This window comes from Ostrinia nubilalis, chromosome 23, assembly GCF_963855985.1.
Source record: "Ostrinia nubilalis chromosome 23, ilOstNubi1.1, whole genome shotgun sequence".
NCBI lineage: Eukaryota > Metazoa > Arthropoda > Insecta > Lepidoptera > Crambidae > Ostrinia > Ostrinia nubilalis.
Window position 1 is genome coordinate 5,195,779 of NC_087110.1, and position 20,057 is coordinate 5,215,835.

The 20,057-nt window shown below is 38.3% G+C and overlaps 1 long non-coding RNA gene across 1 annotated transcript; it reads right to left on the reverse strand.

Annotated features, from left to right (window-relative positions):
* Nucleotides 1-11,384: 11,384 nt before the first annotated feature.
* LOC135083152 (uncharacterized) lies at nt 11,385-12,038 on the reverse strand. The gene is made up of 2 exons (XR_010259546.1): nt 11,843-12,038; nt 11,385-11,667 (listed from the first exon to the last, which is right to left on the reverse strand). It is a non-coding gene; the product is annotated as an uncharacterized LOC135083152 (long non-coding RNA).
* Between the last annotated feature and the right edge of the window lie 8,019 nt (nt 12,039-20,057).

A 20,057-nucleotide genomic window follows, 5' to 3' on the forward strand; every position in this document is an offset into this window, starting at 1 on the left:
TTCCAAATTTGAAGCTTCTAGGTCTGCTAGAAGTGCCTTAGAGTTTTGATGATCGGTGAGTCAGTGAGTGACAAAATTAAGAAACTTTGACCCGTTATAATTCTTAAACTACTGGTTCAAATTGAATGAAATTTGAAATATACCGTGTCTTTACAATGCCTGCATGGTTACTGAAAATTCAGTCTTCTAGTTTTATCCACAACGAAGTTACAGGGGGTCGAAAATGGCCTGAATTGCTTCGAGAAAAGGATGGTACGGCCGTGCCGCTTTTTTGCTCGACTTGGTGGGGGCACTGCCGTGCCCCCAGATGCTTGTCTGGCTTGGAATCTTCATGGTTTACATGTAAAATGTATGGTTATTGCAGTACGGTTTAAAATTGTAATGGCTAAATTCAACTTTATCCAGAGAAAGTATGAAAAGGGTAGAATTTTATCATCAGTAAAAAGTCCTAGAGTTGCGACTATTTCTTTATTAGATGAAATAGTTATAGGTGCTATTGAATATAGATAATTAAGGACCAATGTATAAGATTCAAATAGTTTCATATTTTATAATAAGCTTTTGTAACGAAACTATTCCCACCACTGCAACTCCTGCGTAGCCAGGATCTACAGCTTGACCGCCAATAAAAACCCAACCAGTGAAGGTCACGTTTGTCCCGGGGGAAAGTTAACTGTCACTGGACCCGTAATGAAATTAATCAAAAGAACATAGGAGGAGTTCGAAGTTAAGGTTCAACTTCCATCCATTGCAAAGCGAAGCTTTTGTAAGTGACCCTACCACAGTTAGGGCAATAATAAGACACTGCTGGAAAAAACAGTAAGAAACTTGGTCACTATCTTTCAAAAAACCGTATTCCAAAAATCTCAACCAGAGATTTTAATAAAGTCAATCTAAGCACAATATCTGTTAAATTTTTAATATTAAGTGTAAAATCTGTGCTGAGCTTGAATCGAGTTTTAAGTTCGAGTTTTAAGCGTCGCTTCGTATTACGGACCAACTCGCACGATCGAAGCGAAATTAGTAGCCGCGCCAAGTGGGAGCATAACAAGCTAAAATTATAGCCTCTTAGTCTATATAGACTCTAGACTACAGGACGAGAGCTCGTCGCGTTCTAACTTTAACGCAGGTCAAACCTTATCGACCTTAGATTATATCGAATGACGTAAATCGGATATACTCGTAGATAGTGTGTAACAAACAAATATTAACCTTACGGGACTATTCCCACCTCTCTTTCTCACCACTGCAACTCCTGTGTAGCCAGGATCTACAGCTTGACCACCAATAAAAACCCAACCAGTGAAGGTCAAGTTTGTCTCGGGGGAAAGTTAAACTGTCATTGGACCCGCAAAGAAATTAATCAGAAGACCATAGGAGGAGTTCAAAGTTAAGGTTCGACTTCCCTCCGTTGCAAAGCAGATAACATGTGACAAACAAAGGTTTAGTAACCTTTATGAATAAGATGCACATTAAATAATAAACATTAACCCCTTTACTAATAAAAAGTTACACAGTTGTTGAACACTGTTTTAAAATGACATTTCCATACTAAACGTCACTTTAAAACACTGATCAACGAGTGTCTATTGAGTTATGGTTCAAATTTGTATGAAGGCAGGGATGTAAGAAACGATACGTCCACTCGCTATGATTATTTATTTTACACTAGTAAATGTTTGTGAATACATTCAATATAAGTATCGGACATACCGCCCACCAAAAACAACAGTTTTTCAGTAAAATTTAACAATGAATCATGCAATGGACTGTAACTTACAAATTTCCAAAAAGTAACACCAGTAAATTCACACAAATGACACTCACTGATCACTGTTATTCACTTTAAATTAAATTCACTATGCACTTCTATAAATATGTAATTAATTTTCGCTCAACAAAAAAAAATAACTTTAATCACACTACAATGCAACACACACAACACCACTGTGCACCGCCCACCATGAATCAATTCAAACTCTCAACAGGTAGTGGTATAAGTTTTGATATTGGTCTTTTTAACTCATGGTTACCCTTGCACTGTACTGTGACCACTCTTACAAGGTTGTCTGCTCCAGGGTGTACTTTCTTGATTCTGCCAAGTAACCACTTTGTTGGGGGTGTGTCTTCGTCTTTGATTACCACCATATCTCCCACCTTTGGCGTTGAAATAGCTGCTTGCCATTTATATCTTTGTTGCAATGTGTTGAGATATTCGGTTTTCCAGCGACGCCAAAATTCTTGTGTCATCTTTTGTACCATTTGCCACCTGGATAATAAACAAATGTTTTTGTACTCATAATTTAGGTCAGGGACACTTATCAGAGGCTCACCAACGAGAAAATGCCCTGGGGTCAGCGGTGTTTCTGAGGTATTATCAATTGGGTAAAGCGGTCTTGAATTAAGGCACGCCTCAATCTGTGTTAATAGCGTAGTCATCTCTTCGAAAGTCAATTTGGTGTCCTTGTTAACTCTAATCAGGTGTCTTTTCGCTGACTGAACTCCAGCCTCCCATAAACCTCCACATGTTGGCATTTTTGGTGGTATGAAATGCCATGTTGTTCCATCATTGGCTAAGAGTTCTGCTACTTCTGCTGCCAAATTATCCTTTCCCTTCTGGAAAGGTTCTTTTAACTCTTTGGCAGCGCCCACAAAGTTTGTGCCGTTGTCACTCCACAAGTGCAAGCATTGACCTCTGCGAGCTACAAATCTTCGAAACGCCGCCACAAATGCTTGAGAGGTAAGATCTGTCACAGCTTCGAGGTGGATAGCCCGTGTGGCCATACACACAAATAAGCAGATGTAGCCCTTTGTAGCATGGTGTCCACGACCCTTAGATGTTCTGATCAATACTGGGCCAGCGTAATCGACTCCGCTGTTTGAGAATGCTCGATGTGGGTTAACCCTTACTGCTGGTAATTGACCCATGAATTGATTTTTTCCTTTGGCTTTGTCAACAATACAGGTTTTACAGGTACGTATGCATTTTCTTACAGCTGATTTTAGACCACTCACCCAGTATTTGCTTCTTAAGAATGTCATCATCAGTTGAATGCCGCCATGAAGTGTTTTGATGTGAGCTTCATGTATCAATAATTTAGTAATATGTTGGTTGTTTGGTATAATGATAGGGTGTTTAGTATTTTCAGCCATAGAAGCATTATGTAGCCTTCCTCCCACTCTTATCAATCCCTTCTCATCTAAGAAAGGCGCAAGCGTGATTAGAGAACTTCGTTTCTTGACTCTTCCTTCCTTTTTCAATTCTTCAATTTCCTTTCCATAGACTAAATTTTGATAATATTTTATGCATTCTTCTTCTACTCTTTCCATTTCATTTGTTGTTAGATGTTTCTCTCTTTTTATTGTTTCTTTTTCTTTCAGGATTCTTCTGCAGTATGCCAGTACTCTCTTCATTCTTGACATTGTCGAAAATCTCTCCCAAATTGGTTCCTCCGTGATTGTATTGTGAAATGAATGTTTTGCTTCTAAGTCTGTTTGTGGAATACTGTATCTTTGTAACTCCAATGTTTCTTCCTTTAGCCATCTAGGTCCAGTCCACCAACTCTCTAGAGCTGCTAGATTGCATGCTTTAACGCCTCTTGTAGCGAAGTCAGCAGGGTTATCAGCAGACTGAACGTGACGCCATTGGCTATTGTCTAAGATACGGATAACATCTGCCACTCTATTGGCTACGAAGGTTCGCCAGCGACTCGGTTGAGACTGTAGCCATGCCAATACAACCATTGAATCGGTCCATACGAAGATTTGGTCTTTGTCTATCTTTAGGATTTCCATCAGATCTTCAATGAGTTCAGCAAGTAACGCAGCAGCACAAAGCTCCAGTTTAGGGACAGAGATTTGCTTCAGAGGTGCAACCTTAGTTCGAGACGCAATCATCATCACGTGTACTTCGTCATCTTCTACAACTCGAAGGTAAGTAACAGCAGCGTACGCTTGAGTGGATGCATCTGCAAAGCCGTGTAGTTGTATTTGTTATCGATTTTTTGTTGTAGTTTTTAACCATCTTGGTATTTCAATGCTTTGCAAATGTATTAGCTCTTGTCTGTATGCAATCCATTCTTCCCTCAACTCCAATGGTAATTCGTCGTCCCAGCCCAGACTACACAGCCACAACTTCTGGATTAGAACTTTAGCAGTGACCACGACTGGTGACAACCATCCAAATGGGTCGAATAGACGAGCCACATCAGAGAGAATAGATCTCTTTGTTATAGGATATCTCATCTCAGGTAAGTTTACGGTAAATTTGAATGTATCATCTTTTCTATCCCAAGTCAAACCAAGAATTTTTATAATTTTGTCAAGTTTTATTTCTATTTTATCCTTTGTACTACTTTCTCCTTCTTGTAAATATTTCAAAACTTCTTCAGAGTTGCTTGACCACTTTTGCATGTTAAATCCTCCTCCTTTAAGTATAGTTCTTATTTCTTCACACATTTTTATTGTTGCTTCAATATTGTCATTTCCGGTCATGAGATCGTCCATATAAAACGAGTTTTTTATTACAGGTGCAGTGTCGGGAAATGTCTGTGCTTCATCTTCAGCAAGTTGATTTAAGGTTCTCACAGCCAAGTATGGAGCTGCTGCGGTGCCAAAAGTTACTGTTGTTAGGTCATAACATTCAAGTTCTTTTTCAGGTTCATTTCGCCAAATAATGCGTTGCAAGCTCGTGTGTTCATCTGTCATATTTATCATTCTGTACATTTTCTCAATGTCTCCCACAACACATATCTTGTGTGTGCGCCAGGAGATAATAAGGCTTCTTAAATCAGGTTGTAAAACGGGTCCTACCATCATGGTATCATTTAAAGAGTGATTATTTGTACCTTTCGCAGACGCATCGTATACTACTCGTACCTTACTTGTCTCTTTGTCTTCACGTACTATAGCATGATGAGGCAAATAAATAGCGTGTTTGTCATCTTTCTTGTTAGACTTCTTCATGTGACCCATTTCTTTGTATTCTTGAATTACCTTCTTGTAATCTTCCTTAAATTGTTTGTTGTTTTCAAATTTTCTTTCTAAGCTTCTAAATCTATTTATTGCTTGTTGTTTTGTATCTCCACATAGTCTTACTGTTTCTTCAATACTTTGTTTCAGAGGTAAGTGTACTATGTATCTTCCAGTGTTTTCTCTTCTAGTTGTTTGTTTGTATATGTCTTCACATCTCTCTTCTTCTTTTGTCAGTAGTTTCTTCTTTTTGTACAAATCAGTTTCTATTTCCCAGAACTTTCTTAGTAAATCATTATCTTCAGCCACCATACTTGTTACATGTAGTGAAATCAAATTGTGACTGTTGTTTTCTTTGTCCTTTTGACCCGAGAGAATCCACCCCAAACTTGTCTTTTGAGCAACTATCCCATCTGGCATCCTCACAAGCCCTTCTTCAATTATCTTACAAAAGATGTCAGCGCCGAGTAATAGGTCGATTTTACCAGGCGTGTGATAGGCAGGGTCAGCCAGTTGTAACGTTTGGAGCTCTTTCCAGTCAGCCTTAATGTTTCTCGAGGGAAGACATGTAGATATTTTCTTCAAAACGTAGGCCTTCACTTGTATAATTTCCTTATCATTGTATTGCGACTTGACTGACAGGTCGACTAAGTGTTTGATCGGTACCTTTGTATTTTCTCCTACTCCAGAGACCACACCGTTGATATTAGTCCGTTTCAGGCCTAACAGTTCAACTACTCTTGCAGAAACGAATGAAGCCTCTGACCCTTGATCGATTAAAGCACGAAGCAGGTGTGTATTACCATCGTTCCCTGAGACCTCGACTTGTGCTGTTGCTAATAATACTTTGTGACCGGGTTGTTCATTGGAGAAATGTGCAGTTGTGATATTCTGTTCTGGTTGTGAGCTTTCTTCTTGATTTGTGTTCTTTGTTTGGTGTAAAAGCGAATGGTGTCTTCTTTGGCAGACTCGGCACGATGTTTTTTGTCTACATTTATATACACTGTGGTTTGGAATGAGGCAGTTAAAACACAAGTTTCTCTTCTTAGCGAATTCGTGTCTCTTGTCCACAGGTTGCTTCACAAATTCTTTACAACTATAGATGTAGTGACCAACTTCATTGCAGTACGAACAAGTTTGTTTTGAATTGATACTCGAATGTGCAGACTGAATTTCATCAATTTCATTATCTTCAGACGCAATGTGGAATGATTTTTGATTTGTAGACCTCTCTCTAGTACTATTTGATGTAATTGGAGCAACTAGTTCTAAGGTTCGGAATTTCAACTCAAGAAATTTCTTCATTTCAGCCCAGGTAGGCAGTTCATCGAAGTTATCCTTGTGAACTTGTTGTTCCCATTCCTTTAACGACTCTGTATCCAATTTCTGCCCCACCAGAAATACTATTACTGGATCCCAAGAATCTGTTTTTATTTTGAAGTTATTCAAACTTGTAATACATTCCGCAGTAGTGTCAAGTAATGTTTTCATTTGGCTTGCCGACTGACTAATAACTTTCTTCTGAGCGAACAACCTCTTCAAAATCGAATTAACTATTATTCTTTTATTTCCAAACCTCTCTTTGAGAATATTCCATGCCTGTGTATAGTTTCTTCCGGTTATTTGTATGTTACGTAATAACATTTCAGCTTCCCCAGATACGCTTGTTTTCAAATAATGTAGTTTTTGTACATCGCTTAATGACGTGTTGTGAACAAGTGCTTCGAATAAATCTTGATATGTTGGCCAGTCTTCATATTTCCCGGAGAATGTAGGCAATTGTATTCTTGGTAACTTTGCGAACGGCTGTTGACTGTCTTGAGTAGATGTTGAAAAGTTTACTGCTTTGACGGAACGTCGTTGACCTTCTATTCCAGCCAAAATATCCATTAAATCCGCCCGTATGTTGATATACAATTCCTCAATTTCAAAATATTCTTCATTATGGAAATATGGAAAATCTGTCCGTTGTTCGCGCGGTGTACACCTTGTAAGATTGCTATGTGCTTGCTTGAATGCTATCCAGTCATCTCCAATAGACTTTAATCTTGATTTTATGTAACCTTCTGTTAGTCTTTGTTTAGGACATTTCTTGATGTTTATTTGGGCTTTTTGTAACATTTTCGCCAAATCTTCCAATGTAGATAAGATCTTACTTTGTTCCGGAGTCGGAAGAGACATTTTTCACTATTAATTGATGTAATTATCACCGCAACACGTCAGTTATAATGTTATTCACATAAGTTCACGAATACGTAAACAACTATTCAATAGATGCAAAAAAGGTCCGGCGTTATCTAATTAGGAATGCGGCTCCCTTCCTTCAACTAATCCGGCTCGAAGGACCATTATGTCTATTGAGTTATGGTTCAAATTTGTATGAAGGCAGGGATGTAAGAAACGATACGTCCACTCGCTATGATTATTTATTTTACACTAGTAAATGTTTGTGAATACATTCAATATAAGTATCGGACAACGAGCGTGTAAGTTTTATTAGTAAGTGGGTAAATATTTAGCTTAGCACACAGCTCGCAGAGCTGATTGCCGGCCGAGGGGGCAGAAAAGTTCTCGAGTGGCAACCACGGACTGGAAGACATAGTGTGGGCAGGCCCCCCACTAGTTTGTCCGACGATCTGGTGAAGGTCGCGGGAGATGCCTGGATGCGGGCGACGTCCGAAATCCGTTCTTAGTGAGCACTTACGTTCTAAAAGGAATCCTAATGCAAAATTCGAGACTCCTAGCACTTGTAGTTTCTGAGATTTCGTGATGAGTGAGTCAGTCAGTCAGTCAATAAGTGACCTTTCGCGTTTATAAATAGATCACCGTACAGCCAATAGGGGCGGAGCACTAAAGAAAAATGTTGCAAAAACGGGTAATATTGATCAAACTATTTTAACGCGTGAAGTCGCGGGAACAGCTAGATTTAATACTAGTTGTAGTACACAAATACGAGTTGTAGTTACTACGAGTACCTACTACAGGAAAACGCTCTAGAGGTTTATGCATGGCTGCAAATTCACTATTTAATTGGAGTGTTGACTAAACAGCTAACTAAATTTTGGGGAAAAGGCCACTCGTTCACTGCAATTTATTTTATCTCAGTGCAGTTTAATTTGTGCTAATTTCGGTTGCAGGCACGGGAATGACCAAATGAGGTTCCTAATGTACGTAATTATGTCGAATGGACAGAATGGATGGTACAGTGATTTTACATTAAACTATTTTTATTTAAGTACTAGCTGACCAGGCGAACTCTGTTCCGCCTTAAAGGCAATAAATAAGCCATCGCAATTTTTCCTTATTTGCTCACCGTTTAGACCTACCCTGGACTACGACAAACATTTTAAAACCAAAATCAGCTCAATCGGCCCAGCCGTTCTTGAGTTTTAATCAGACTAACGAACAGCAATTCATTTTTATTCATACAATAGATTAGATATTTTGTACTGATAAAATGCAACTGTTATTGACTGATGATCTACCAACACACAGCTGTAACCCCTTTACGGCGTTAATAAAGGATTTTTTAGAGTTCACCCCTTAAGAGGATGAAACGGGGTTCAAAGTTTAATGAAGTCATTAGATTGAAATCCAAACAGTAATGTCTGTGTTATTGTAATCCGCTTGTTTTGACCGACTGCATTATTAATGAGGCACTCTGTCCGCGCTTCCGTCCTAATTGTGACGACGGCCTGAATCCGCTAATGCGTGGAATACCAATCAGCTGGGATGCAGCAGCTGTCTGCGGGAGCCAACTGCCACTCCGGTGCGGCTGGGGAATGTGTTATGTGGCCACTTTGTTTGGTACTACGTGTTATGTGGCTGCTTTTGCCCGCGACTTTGTTCGCATTATCGCAAACTTTGAACCCGTCTCATCCCCTTGGGGGGTGAATTTTAGAAAATCCGTTACATAAAAGATAAGTGTCAAATAAGTCACTCTTTCGGTGACATTCTGCATTTCAATCAAGCGAGGATGTGGGTATAATCCGCTTGCTTTGGTCCACGCTTACCTACTCCTAATTGTGATGACGACCTGAATCCGCTAATGCGTCGCCGAATACCAATCAGCTCGGATGCAGAAGCTGTCTGCGGGAACCAACTGCCACTCCAGTGTGGCTGGGGAATGTGTTATGTCGCTGCTTTGTTGGATACTAGCTTTATACCGCGACTTTGTTCGTATTATCGCAATAAACTTTGGACTCATCTCATCTTTTTTCAATTTTGGAAAATCATTTACATATTAGACAAGTTTGAAATAAATCGGTATTTCTGTGACAACCTGAATTGAACCTTTTTTATTTGTTTTCTCTTTTCCTGTTTTGTAAGGTATACACAGAGCATAGTACGAGTACCTTTTATGAATAGCTAAATCTTTAATCGTGATTACATATCTTCTTAACTTTCATCCCCCGTTTCACCCCCTCAAGTTTTCGCGACAAAAAGTAGCTACTGTACCTTTTCCGAGGTCTGACTTATGTCTTTACCAAAATTCATCTAGAATTCACCAATCTCACAATCTTTTCAAACAGACGGAGTAAAAATAACTTCGACCTTTCATAGTTTCATAATTCGTCGCTTGCCTCTCTAACTGACGTATCTGACATTTTTTTCGAAACTGAGTTATCTACACCATCATAATCAATTTTTCAAGACGAATCGATCTGTCTAATCGCCTGAAAATTTTGCAAAATGTCAGTTACGTCAGTTAGAGAGGCAAGCGACGAATTATTTGACTAACCATGCACGAAAAAGAGAATGTAGGAAATTCACACACACAACCGGCTGCATTAAAATGTACCTAGTGTTTTGTTACAAATAAAACCAGAGTTTAAAAACTTAATCCCGCGAGATAAAACATTTGTAACATAAAAACGAGCTTTCTCTTAACTCTAGACTAGAGCAGACATATCCTGAAACTACATCGCCCTACTTCGTATCTTTTATTCCGAACAAATGGTTGGTTCCGCATATTCGTGATTAATTGTCATTTTTTCCCATATGGGGTACAGTTGGAACAATGCGAGCTGTTTCAATGCAAACTTGTTATTTTCATGAACAATGCTACACTCGCCTAATGGAAGCTGGACGGTGGGTGTGGCGCAAGATAACTGGCTTATGATTGGTGTAAAATATTTAATAACACAGTTATTTAGCACAAAAATTAAAGGGCGTTATACGATATATTTTCATTTCAAGAAGAGAGCGTATCTTCACCTAAAAGGCCAGCAACCCACCTATAACGCCCCTGGGACTGCGGGTGTCTATGGGCGACGGTAATCACTTACCATCAGGGTGATCAGTCTGCTCGTTTGCCTCCTGTCACATAAAAAAAAACATCTTCAAAACTAAAATCTGACTTTTAAATTGTAGTACTTGGAACAATCATAATATTCACATTAATTTTAATTTATTCGCTGGGTGCGAAGTACTATAGTCTATCCAATATAGCTTGATTAGAATGACGGCTGTCAAACGAATGTGACTAGTGATGGGTATGTTTCGTACGGTTCACATAGATGTATCGATAAGTTTTCGAAAAAATGATATGAAAAAATGCACCCAATTTTTCTTCATATATCTTTATTCATAAAAATGACAATTATGATTTAAATTTAAAGACAGTAAAATTTAAAATTCATGTCAATGGTGTACAACCTAAGTCGTAGTCATTATCATCAGTGTTCTTCAGTGGTTTTTTCCTCTCGCTAGAGGGCGGTGGGCATCTCTTCTAGAGCAACGGTGCTATGAATACCCAAAAAATTACCGGTGATTGATTTCCGATGTTTGATTATTTATGAATGAAATGTTTTTTGGTTTTTAATAGTGAACATTTAGAAAAACGCATAACTTGACTTAAATATGTTAAAAAATGAGTAAGAAAAAAAAATTGTTAAATATGTTAAAAAAATAGTTTTAATTTAATATGACATTTATTTGTCGATATGTCCCAACACTAACATTTTTGTAACTCGAGATAACCTTGTAGAGACGTCGTTAATACTCTAGCTTGATTTTTATAATTTCGAATTACTACTTATTGGTGTAATTTAACGCTGCATTTACACGAAATTATCATTTTTATTGGAAGCACTGTCGTCGAAAATATTGTTTGTAGGTCAGACGTGAATTATTTCTTGTCCGCCAATATTTTGCTCTCATTGATCGCTACTACAAAGTTATGTCGTTATTTTTGATGACAGCTGTCATTCTAATCAAGCTATATTGGATAGACTATAGGTGGGGGGGACATAATCTATCGCAGCGCTCATGGTGGTCAAAAGTAGAAATAATGTAAGCTCTGTCATCAGATGTATCTGTCAATGGCAAAGCGATTCTACATAATACATTTTAATATCATTAATTAATCGCATGAAAAGGGTCCTACTGGGAACTTAAATAAAAGAGTGGACTGTATTTCGATAGGGCTGTTTTAATAGCCGTTTACAATTTGGAAATAACTAAACTATACAACGTGGTAGTACAAAAATGAGTCACAGTAGTTGTTGTGCACAGATGTTTGCCTTATGATGAGAGCGTGAATTATTGAACTCTGCCCTTGTTTTGTTCTTAATTCTTCTACATCTCGGACTTGTCCAGCCAATACCAACAACTTTCCTTTAAATACGGTTTGTGGTTGGAATTTGATATTGTAACTCTCACAAACCCGGTCTTCAAAACGATACTCATTTCGATCTGAAAACGATATTTGATTTATTACTAGCGATACAGAAACATTTAAATATATTTACTGTTATATAATGAAACCGTTAAAGTAGCTTTTTCTTTTTGTTTTACTGTAAAACTACAACTATAAATGAAGTAAACAAACCCTGACACAATCAAAATTAAACACACTTTTTGGACTTACCTCATTTGATTTGAATGACCAAAATGATTTCAAAACCTTTTTTCCACCCAAATCGTGGTATCACAACAATTTATTAGTTGAAAATATTTGTTATTTTTTCATTTCGATATTTTTTCACAAATATACGACCTAAATGTCAATGTGACAGAACCCACAAAGTTGTGGACGCTAGTTGGCGCTGTAATCGTGCACGGAGCCAATAGCTTAAGTTATGTTTCATACTTGAGTAAAGTATCTGAATAATATGCAAATTAAGTTTATTAAAAGTATAGAATTAAGAGATTAAGAATAATACAAATAATTAACCTACATAGACTAAAATTAAATATTTACAAATAAAAAATATGTCCCAAATCGCTGTCCAAACAACGCGACATGGTGCCCAGAATGCTGGTTGCATTTCCGCGCTGAATGGCCAAACTGATTCGTTGGCCAAGAAATGCGCCAGCTCTTCTATCACCTGTACAGTCAATCAGCCGCTTGGCTAATTCCCTGTACAGGCGATGAGCACTTGGTCCCCACGGACCTAGCGTCTCGACCCCAAATGGCTCAAACATGTAGGTACTACTAAGACCTACATATTTGCGTCGCTTGAGGGATTCCGCTGATGCAGCGGCAGTACCAGCCCCAGACGAGGTTTGCGGAAGATGAGACGGTGCCAGTGTGTCTACGCAGGTTGCATCCCACACTAGTGGCCGTCCCACCTTCCATGGAACCAAAGTCATGCCATCAGGTCTCTTACCATCACTTCGAACCAGGCCATTTGGTTCAAGAATGGCCGGTACGGAAGCGCTAGAAAGAGACCTGCGTATGATGTCATTGAGGCTGGCATGACGGGAAAATCTCCCGGCACTTCTGCTGCATGACAGTCCGTGATGACCAAGGGAGTCAACCATGTCACCGCAGGGACAGCGATGGGGGACAATGCATGGTGCCCCCAAACGGAGCGAGACTGCTAAATTAAAAGTGGTATTATCCAAAAGTGTGCCAATATGAGGAGAAGGTAGGGAGTGAAGCCAAAGACCTGATTCCCACTCGGCTACAGCCAGAAGACGAGCTCGATCTGCAGAACTGGAAGACGTGTTTAATAAGTTATTCCGTACAAGTCTGCAGAGCGGCTCGTCCCACTGCCTTTGTGAGATGAGAGACAACGGCAAATTTTCAGAGCTTAACTGCCTCCAAGCGCTAATGCCTTCGGCTAGGTGGATGGTAGTTGAGTCAGAACACTTACTCAGTATTTTTGAAACCAATCCACTGGTGCTATGAGCCGAAGACAAAAAAGCCGGTAGAGCAACACTGGAAATTTTGCGAATACCCAAACCTCCAAACCTAATAGGTAGAGAGGCTTGGGTCCATGATCGATCATCTAAAGGAATATTTAAAACGGAGGAAATAATTTGTTTTATAGAGTTATCTAATTTGGCAGTTAAGCTAGGGTATTTCCAAAACTGTGAAGAACGAATGCAATATGTGAATTTAGGGACAAAAAGACAAAATCGAATAATTGTGCACGCCATGTGTGTGTTAATTTTAAGTAAACGGTCCGAAACATTTTCAAAGCTCTGTAATTTTTCGTCTGTGAAAGAAGCAAACGCTTCCTCCAATATAGGAGACCCAAGGAGGCGAAGGGAATCTCTTTTAATAATTTTAATATTGGGAGCTATGAAATTAAAATTCGAAATGACCCTATCTGAATTAGGGCAGGAGTCGGGTACAAACAATTCACATTTTGAAAAATTTAAATCTAAACCGGCTTTTTCAAAGTTTTGTGTTAACATATTTAAATCGGCCAAAACTGTATTAGGGGCTATGATACTTTATAATGGGTACCTATAAAAATCAAATTTATACGTCATTGACTAGGAAAGATTTTCAAACAGATGTAGTAGAAAGATTTTCAGACAGAGTAGAGCTAATTTGATTTGAATTTCGTGGGCGTTGTGTAAATTATGCAATAGGTAAGATTTTCTTTCCGGTAGTGTCAAGCTCAATTTCAACCGACTTCAAAAAAAGGAGGAGGTTCTCAATTCGACCCGTATGTTTTTTTTTTTTTTTTTTTTTTTTTTTTTTTTTTTTTTCTATGTTTGTTACGCGAAAACTCCGCCAATTATGAACCGATTTGAACAAATCTTTTTTTAGCGTATAGGTAATACCTCAAGGGTGGTCCCATTTAAATTTAATAATAAAAAAAACAACCCCCAAGGGTGGAAAATTGGGTATGAACTTTTTTATACGCAATATCTCCGCCGATTATAAACCAATTAGAACGATTACTATTTTGTTGAATAGGTATTATCAAAAGGGTGGTTTCATGCGAATTTGAAGAAAATATTTCACCCCCAAGGGTGGAAAATTGGGGATGAACTTTTTTATAATATACATTAAGAATATGGTCTCAATGTACTGCCTACCTTCAGTGGTAACATCAAGGTAATAATTAGATAACTAAAAAGCAAGAAATAAGTTAAATTTTATAAAAAAAAATAAAACCGACTCCAAAAAACCTATACTAAAAAGTAGAAAAATAATTACTAATTACCTACTTATTTATTAGGACGAATTATTAATATTTATGTAGGTATACCATGATTGATACTTTTGGAGTCGGTGCAGGCAAACTTTACATGTTTCATAATCTTGGCACCGACTCCAGAAGTATCAATCATGGTATACCTACATAAATATTAATAATTCGTCCTAATAAATAAGTAGGTAATTAGTAATTATTTTTCTACTTTTTAGTATAGGTTTTTTGGAGTCGGTTTTATTTTTTTTTATAATTTCCTTTCATCACCACGTCTAGTATTCAACTCATGACCCTATATTTAGACCTCATATATAAGTTGTTTGAAACAGCTTCTATCTCCCAACTTGCACCACAAACTTAGCTTACAAATAGTACCTGTACAGCGCGTGTAATTGAACACCACCTATTAACGGGCTTGGATTCCCCAGTCACCGTTTGAAAGCCTTAGGATGAGCATGAAATTGAGAATTTCAATTCCAAAGCACTTGCTGAGTACTCGTACATTTGCAAGCGGTGGAGTCAATCGCCAAATATGGTCCAGCTGGGATTAAGTTCTGTGTTTAAACTCACCCTTGTTGGGGTTGCATTCCGAGTGGATGCAGCTGAGTGATGATAGTGATTTTAAAGTAGGTAAAAAAATATTTAGGGTCAAATTCGGACGTCAGCGCCATTGAGTTAAAAAAAACTCTTATAAAAGGTAATTTTATTTTTGCTAGTAGGCTGTATAAAAGTACTTTTAAAAATGTATTTTGGCTCTAATAATATGGCCTTTCAACGTGGCTATAGATGGCTTAACTTTAACTTTATGGTATCTTTTATTTCCAATATGTGCTAACAAGTGTGTGATGTTGCGATTATTGGCCTATTTAAGTGACAGTTTCGTTAATGGGCTCACTAGTTGGCGCCACTGGGGAGTAAGGTCCTGTCACTTGCTTGTGGCTAAGACAGTAGCGCCAACTGATGAGTGTAAGGCAATAGGAGGACTAACGCATTTTTGTAATACGTTACTGTCGTACTGGCCAGGCCTCCCACTAGCTGGACCGACGATCTAGTGAAAGTCGCGGGAAGAACCTGGATGCGGGCAGCGCAAAACCGGTCGTTATGGAAATCCTTGGGGGAAGTCCAGCAGTGGACGTCATTTGGCTGAAACGAACGAACTGTCGAGTAAGGTCCTATCACTCGCCAGTAGCGCCAAGTGGTGAGCGCAATTAAGGAGACCCTCATTGTACAAAGATATTAAAAGAAAACTAAGGACTAAGAACATGAAAGAAAAGACAGGCCAAGTCAAATTGAGTTCTATTGACAGCACATTTAAATCCGTTTTAAATTCATCATTCAGCCAAGAATTAATTCCGGGACAGTGGAGTGTGGAACTTCCAAAGGATGTTGGTAGAAATTAGAGTGCCCGAACAAGGCTCATTTAAATTTCATATCGGAGTTGCATCTTATCCTTTATTCAGGTAACTTCGCGGAGTTTGCTCCGCGCCGACTTTCTTTAGGGTTCCGTAGTTGGATGGAAATTGGAAGTGTTAACTCTTCTAACGTGGAAAGGGAGTTTAACTAGAGAGATTAGCAGGAACCAAAATTAGCATGTTACACTGATACCAAAGGTAGATAAGCCTAAGACCCATCCCTAGTTATAAACAAGTGTATAAGAGTCCATTTTTAAAATAATGAAATCTAAATATTATAACTCAAAGGTGACTGACTGACTGACTGACTGACTGACATAGTGATCTATCAACGCACAGCCCAAACCACTGGACGGATCGGGCTGAAATTTGGTATGCAGGTAGATGTTATGACGTAGCGTAGGCATTCGCTAAGAAAGGATTTTACGAAACTCCAGGAGGAGGAAAGACGGGATCCACGCGTACGAATTGCGGGCGGCCGCTAGTTAATAACTAAAATCGGTCATAACTCAAAACTTAAAAACACTTTTCTATGGACATTTTAAGGCTTGTTCGATGCGTCTTAAGTCCAGCTAGCTACGTAGTTATTTTTGTTGGAGTGCTATCGGTCGTAAGAGCCCAGTGTTAAGGGACAAAATATAGGTAATCACATCAGGTTCTCCCAACATATTTGGCCAGGGTGAGGAGTGTTGTCCCAAATCCTCAAATTGCATCTTTGTTGTCTTGCAGTTGAGACTTTTTAAGTGACCCCCAAGAAAATAAAATTCCTGTTATGTTGTACCATAGGGATCACTTAAAATTAGGGATTGATGGTGAAAATGGGCATTAGAGAACTACAATGTGCGCCACGACAAAGTTTTATCGAGATATTAAATATTGTTATCATTTTTGCCCGAGAAGCCTTTTTATAATATCTATTCAATCATTTGTCCTCTAAAATCGTCGAATAGATTTTATCGTGTCTGACGATATAAACGCCCGTATCCACAAACGATGCTTGCTTAAGTGAAGCAGCAAATCGAATGCACAGCGTTGAATAGACCTCTGTGATTGGTTCATATGTCACCCTGTGCGTTCATGCGCACTGCGAGATCTCATAGTAATGTTTGTGAATACGGACGAAACTCGCGATTCGTTAAATGAACTTACCTACTTAATTTTTCCCTACGGAATTCCCATCTAGAAGTAAATCTCGGCCTTCCCGTATTTTTTGCGAATGTCTTTGCATAGTAATTGCGTGGGAAATACTTTAAGTCTCGGTTTATTCGGAATGCTAAGCGCATTAGTGCTGTCGTCCGCCGCTAATTGTTTTGCTTAGTCCTTGTTTATTGGTGTCTTAAGAATTGTGGATCCCTAATTTAAAGGTAGGTAAAGAATACCATCATTCTTTTTTCCGTTAAGTAAATACAAACGCCTAAATTTTTTTTGGGTTTGGAATCATTGAACCACAATATTGCTTTTAAATTTTTTATTCTTTTGTTTTGTTCTTGATAATAAAGGGAGGATTTTTTTACCACGAAAATACTAATTACGGTTTTTTACAAAGTACTCCTTAGGTATAGATGAATTAATAGTAAAATTGGCTGTTGGCTCTAGTATAAGTAGTTTAATGACTAAATTCTTCTGTCTGCTTTATTTATATCGAAAAGTTCAATTAGAGCACAATTATATCTCACGTTTCTTGAATACCTGTATGCCAACGCCTATGACTTGATTGTAGAAACGTGGCTAACATACTAATAAGGTGAGGCCTGATATTTGCATTATTTCTCCCTAAATACCCTAGGTTACCTTTAAAGACATTCACGGGAAGAGTGGATAACCTAGCCTGCGACAAATTTTATCAAAATGTGTATAGTTTGCAGCTTGAACAACGTACGTGAACGCCTCGCCTCGCGGTTGAATGGTCGCTCAAGCAGCTAGCAAAAGGCGATATGCAATAAGCGATATGGACCTTTAGTTTGTAACCAGCATTATTATAAGATACTAGCTTTCCGCCCGCGGCTTCGCCCGCGTGGAATTTTTGTCTGTCACAGAAAAACTTTATCGCGCGCGTCCCTGTTTCAAAAACCGGGATAAAAACTATCCTATGTTCTTTCCCGGGACTCAAACTATCTCTATGCCAAATTTCATCAAAATCGGTTGCGAGGTTTAAGCGGGAAAGCGTAACAGACAGACAGACAGACAGACAGACAGACAGACAGAGTTACTTTCGCATTTATAATATTAGTTGGGATTGGGATAAGACAATGACCTTACTGCTATCAATGTCCTTTATGTTCCTCACATCGGATCAATATTCATAAGGAACATTAGTGGCCGGAGATACGCTTACGAGATTTGCATCGACTGTGAATGGTCCAATGGGCCTTACAGTATAAATTATAAGCATCATTTTGCCTCTTAGGTACTTGTTATTACAATGACATAAAGTAAGCACTGCGTAATATTAGGTAGTTGGAAGAAGAGTGATTTTTCAACTAAAATGTATACGGGACTATTCCCACCTCTCGTTCCCACCACTGCAACTCCTGTGTAGCCAGGATCTACAGCTTGACCGCCACAAAAACCCAACCAATGAAGGTCAAGTTTGTCCCGGGGGAAAGTTAAACTGTCATTGGACCCGCAACGAAATTAATCAGAAGAACATAGGAGGAGTTCGAAATTAAGGTTCGACTTCCCTCCATTGCAAAGCGGATGACAGGTGACAAACAAAGGTTTAAAACCTTTAAGAAAAAGAAACTTAAACTAAAATGTATAGTCTAAATGTGTTCTCGATTGTGATTTGTAAAAGGCACTAAATGTCAGTCAGAGGACGTCCACTCCTGAGCCCCAACCCAACCTCCCCAAAATTTTCACTTGGAATTTTGAATTTGAATCTTAGATATAAATCTTTTGACTTTGAAACTTAAAACATTTTAAACGTTAAAAAATTTCAATTGGGCCATTACGTAATATTGATTCCAAAATAAGTAAGCTGTCCTTGGTTTGAGACTAGATTATGTCTTCTGGGTACCCAAAAGTCTAAGGCTGGGTGCACCTTACTTTAACTTTGACAAACGTCAAAAATCTGTCAAACTTCATACAAAAACCAGCGGTTATCGTTATAGTTACGGTCAAAGTCAGATGGTGTAACTCCGCCTAAATTTTAATGTAGGTAGGATTCAAGTACACTTATTTATTTATTGACTGAAATTAAGACCATAATAACAGCAGTAAACTCCCTTTTCCGTGTGAATTTTGCAATATCCTGTTGTAACTAAGCTTTGAGTTTACTAAGGTACCTGCATGCCCAATTTCAAGTGTCTAACTTAAGCGGTTTAGATTTTTCATACAAAAGGATTTTCCCGCTAACTCCCGTTCCCGTGGGAATTTTGCAATATTCTGTTGTAAATAAGCTTTAAGTTTACTAAGGTACCTGCACCTACTCCAGTTCTCCAGTTACCTAAACCTTTAGGGTAAAGTTAGTCCATTCCGTAACAAAGTGGACGCCAAATTCGGGGTTCTAAATTTAATTTCTGGGGAGAAAAGAGATCAACTCAGATTACTGCATCGATTTTCTTAATTGTAACGATCGCATTCTATTGGTTCTAATCTTATTACTGTTAGTGATGTGCTAGCTAGAAGTTGTCGATAATTTAATAGCAATGTTATCGACACACAACATGTCTATGAACGATTACGTTGGAATTTGTTTACTACATACATACATACTACTTACACTCTTCTCGTGATTATGAATATTTTTAACATGTTCAAATTATTTTTAATTGCACGTTTGGCGTAAGTACATTTCCAATGGCTTTTAACTCATATATAGACATTTAATTTTTTTACCCGACTGCGTGATGCAAAAGAGTGGTAATGTGTTTATTTGGTTTATAAACGCAGTTATCATTCAATTTCCTACAACAAAGTTCATATGAATAAGGTAATTCGATAGAACGAAAGCCTCAAGATGAGGTTAGGAGTAGTGGCAGGGGCTGATTTAAAAAACAAGCGAAGTATTGTTATCCTAGGATTGCTTGGGGAAAAAATATGATTAATGAATAAACTCACATTTTAAAGCTCATTATCGATATCGTCTATCGACTCTTCCACATTCCTAAGGGTGGGCTAACGGCTTTATTTATCCCCATCAATTGTTATGGGCCTTCCTGATCATTATGGCCAAATTAGGTAAGTTGAAATGATTGGACTAATCTTATTAATTTTTCCTTTGTTGGCACAAGTCAGACAAAATCTTTGTCTTATACATGACTCTTGCAATCATCAT